This window comes from Carassius carassius, chromosome 39 (assembly GCF_963082965.1).
Source record: "Carassius carassius chromosome 39, fCarCar2.1, whole genome shotgun sequence".
In the NCBI taxonomy this organism is placed as follows: Eukaryota; Metazoa; Chordata; class Actinopteri; order Cypriniformes; family Cyprinidae; genus Carassius; species Carassius carassius.
Window position 1 is genome coordinate 1,885,696 of NC_081793.1, and position 4,394 is coordinate 1,890,089.

The 4,394-nt window shown below is 38.3% G+C and overlaps 1 pseudogene; it reads left to right on the forward strand.

The window, feature by feature from the left end:
* The first annotated feature begins 674 nt into the window (after positions 1 to 674).
* On the forward strand, positions 675 to 2,337 carry LOC132120916 (retinol-binding protein 3-like; annotated as a pseudogene).
* Positions 2,338 to 4,394: the final 2,057 nt, after the last annotated feature.

Consider the following 4,394-nt stretch of genomic DNA (forward strand, 5'->3'; position numbering starts at 1 on the left):
GAAGACACAAAGGTTCTGGAAGCAATTGGTCCTTAGCTTATCAGAGTTATATGGAACAATCTGGTCAACATGGACATGCTCATAATTGACATGAGATGTAACTAGAGTGGCCATATGCACCGTTCATACGAGACACGTTCCAGCCAGGATTTTAATATTGCCTAAAATATCCAGGTTTTTGCTGTTTGCACTGTGCAGCTTGATTGTTGTGTGACATTTATGAGAGCCATAAAGAGCAGAGCAGAACACTCCTTATGCTTTCAAATAACTCTCGCACATACTTTGATGGTTTTTTTATAAGTGCACAGCGACGCTTCAAGTCAAACGAACAAACAAACACGTGCACATATTTGCATCGCTTTGATCGTTGCCTGTAGATCTCAGCTTCTCAAGCACAGCATCCCACGATTGGTCAATTATGTACAATACCTGCATGTTATTGGTCAAACTGCTTTGGATGTTTTAGGCAATATTAAAGTCCTGGCCCGGGACGTGTCCCAGAAGTAACATGGAACATCTTCAGCATTTCAGATCCTGCCATCTTTGCCAAGGTTCTGACCTACGCAATTAAAAAGAATATTTTAGATTCCAGAGTGAAAGTCACATACGAGCCAGGATATGTACCTCCAGCACCCCCAAACTTGAGAGACATCCCACCAGAACAGCTAGCCGAAATGATCAAAGGCACTGTCAAAGTTGAGGTCCTGGATGGTAACATTGGCTACCTGAAGATTCAACACATCGTTGGAGAGGAGACTGCTCGGAAATTTTTATCTATTTTGCTGGAGTATAACTGGGACAAAATCCTCCCAACATCTGCCATGATTCTTGACTTCCGCAGTGCAGTCACTGGTGAGCTATCTGGAATTCCTTACACGGTGTCGTACTTCACAGCTGGGGGAAGTTTAATAAACAACAAAATCAAGGTGGGTGACACTGACTTCTATGTGACTGTGCCAATTGTTAAGTCTATTAACCCCATCACTTCCAAGAGCTGGGAGATCAGTGGACTGGCACCAAATGTTGAAGTTGCTGCAGAAGATGCCCTTGATGCTGCAATCGCTATCATTAAATTTCTTGCTGAAATCCCAGGGTTGGTTCAGGCAGCAGCCTCACTGGTTGCAGAAAACTATGCATTTCCTAGCATTGGGGATGATGTCGCCAAGAAGCTGGGAGCTTTTGTGGCTAGTGGAGAGTACAACCTGATCTCCACAAAGGAAGAACTGGCAGCAAAGCTCTCTGCTCACCTCCTAAAACTGTCAGTGCCTGAAGGCCACCAGCAATATCCCTGCACGTCCTCCAGTGGTGAGTCAATCGATTCTGAGAGAAAATCTTACACATAATTATTTAGACATATGCTGGTTATTGAGGGGAAATAATGAATGACACCTATGCTTTATTTTCCAGAATCTCACACCCGAGATGTTCATTGAGCTCATCAAAGTTTCATTCTACACGGATGTATTTGAAACCACATTGGTTACCTTCGCTTTGACATGTTTGGAGATTTTGAACATGATGCTAAGATCATTGAGGAACACGTCTGGAACAAAGTGGTTGACACTGACAAGCTGATCATTGATCTGAGGTGATTATTCTATTGGATATTTGTACGTCGCTCTATAAAGCCAGTAATATGTATGAATTGCAACATTTTTAGTCCACCTTTGACCATAATTTGATATGACCATCCCTGCTTTAATATACTTTTCTTTTAAGGAACAATGTTGGTGGATCCACCTCCTCCATTGCAGGCTTTTCTTCATACTTCTTTGACGGTCACAAGCAGATTGTGCTAGACCGCGTGCACAACAGACCCCCTAATACCACAAGAGATCTTCTGACCCTTACACAACTTACAGGTGCATTACTAAAGTGACTAGTTTTCTTATTTTGTTCCTTACATGTTTAGCATTTTACTCATTGTGTAGATCAATTGTTGAATTTGTTGTAGTAATCTGATTATGTGTTCTGTGTTATAATAGATGTATTTCATAGTGCACAATTAAGTGTGCAATTCTATTCTTTCTAGGCAGGAGATATGGCAGCAAAAAGAGCGTGATAATCCTCACCAGTGGTGCTACTGCTGGTGCTGCTGAGGAGTTTGTTTTTATCATGAAGAGGTTGGGACGTGCAATGATTATCGGTGAGACAACCCATGGAGGTTGTCACCCCCCTGAGACCTTCCGATTGGGCGAAAGCAACATCTTCCTGTCTATCCCAATTAGCCATTCAGACACTGCTCAGGGCCCTTCCTGGGAGCGTGCTGGCATTGCCCCACACATTCAAGTGACCGCTGACGCTGTCCTCGACATAGCAAAGGCCATCCTCGAATGAGCATTTTTCTCTCCAAAATTATTTGTTCTTCTGCGCCTAGTATGGAAGCCAAATGATATATCATATTGTTTATTTAGACACGTTGTGGAGAGGCTTTCATAATCTGTGTAGATCATTAAAGTAATGTTTAGAAAGTATGCAGTTAAGCCTTCTGTTGCTAGTTCAAACCCTTTTCTATTCCTTATATTTTTTCCTCTACCCCTAAAGCATGCAAGTAATATTCTCGAAGTGGTTTTCAGATTAGGCGTGTTTTGAATTCGAATATATGTGTTGGGTTCTTTGTGAACTAGTTTGCTTTGTGCACATTAAAATGTGTTTATGCTTACACATGCATATTAACAAACTGAACATAAATTGTATTGTTTCAAAAGCAACTTGAATCTTTTTCAGTATATCTGGGGAAGATTGTGACTTTTGAGTTATATTGAAACCAAATGATAAATAGCTACCACATGTTCTAATTGTAATTGTTCTAAATATTAAACAGAAAATTCCTTACAGCCGAGATAAAATTGGTTTAACAAACATTAATCAATTCTAGACATACTTATGTATCTGAAACCCTTTCGTGATTTTGCCAGATTATTTTGATAAGATTATTTGCCTCTACATATCCGCTTACAATCTCAACAAAAATCACAGTTATAACATAAACACACTCACCCACACAGTGCTCTATTAGCATCATTACAAAACTATTTTTATTCACTTTGTGACACTGTTTCTTTTAGAAATTTGCAGCAAAGAACCAGAAGATGGCAGCATATATTTTCTATCAGTTGACCAAAGTATGCTGTCAAGTACATCCACTGCCATACTAAAAAAATAATTATGTATCACCTTTTGACTAAAGATTTTCCTGGAACAAATTATAAATGTTATACACCAATGGCACACGTCAAATGTAGAGGCAATGGGCCAACAACAAAAATGGATTGCCATATAAAGCTATATGTCCCTTCATGATAAATGAGCATTTCAATCTTATTTTTGATTTTCAGTTAGGTATATTTTGGGGTGGTCAGTCACACATGGCTTAACTGGTCAAGACTATCTACCTGTTACAATATTCAGCATAACCAATGGCGGTAACATAGTCTAGCAGTATCTAAGGCCAAATAAATAAAAAATATTGGCAAATGAACATGAATCACTGGTCTAAGCAGCTTTCCTCAAAAATATGACATCAAGCTCATTTCATTAAGAAATTAGTTTTCGGTCATTTGAGAATCCAGCTGTATTAGCCTATTTTAAAGACGTAGGCTACATGTAGTTTCGTACAAACTACTTAGTATTACATATGCTTTTTTGTTTGTATTAGTATTACCTGAGTTTTTCCACGAATTTCGCTTTTATATCTTCGGCATAAGTGTTTGGTGTTTCGTTCGTGTTTTTTAACGAATCAATTTCTCCGTTTCAGTGCACGTGACTGTAGCACCATCAAATAGAATTTAGCGGGCGAGCTGTGAACTGAGAATTTAATTGGTTGACCTACTGAAGAAACACGCCCCTTTCATGGAACGAGTCGGCAGACCGTCAACCCAGCATCCACCGTTGTTTTTGTGACTTGATAAATGTTCAAATGAATTGTTTCTTGAAGTTGTCTAATGTTGAGTGCGTTTTAAAATAATTTTCAGATTCGCGGTTGACTGATTCAATTGCTCACTTGAAACACACAAGTAATAACATTCACATGTGACAAGTAAACTGGTGAAATAAAAATGAAGAGAAAAGGAAAGGAGAGAATAAATAAAACTGAAACAATTAGTTAATTAATGAATCTTAACTGGAAAAAGTAATAGCTACTGTATATATATATATATGGTACTGGAGGAAAAAATAAAATAAAAGGATATTCAACTAAAATTCTACAAAATGCGTATACAATAACTATTTATAATCTAATTTTAGATTTATATTTCAATAAAAGCAGACAAGACAGGACAAAAAAAAACACTATTAAACTATTAAACCCCATACATTCTGCATATCCAAATGAAAGGGAGGAAACCTTTAAGGACCAGAAGAAAAAACTGACCCATTTTTTTTCTGGAAGC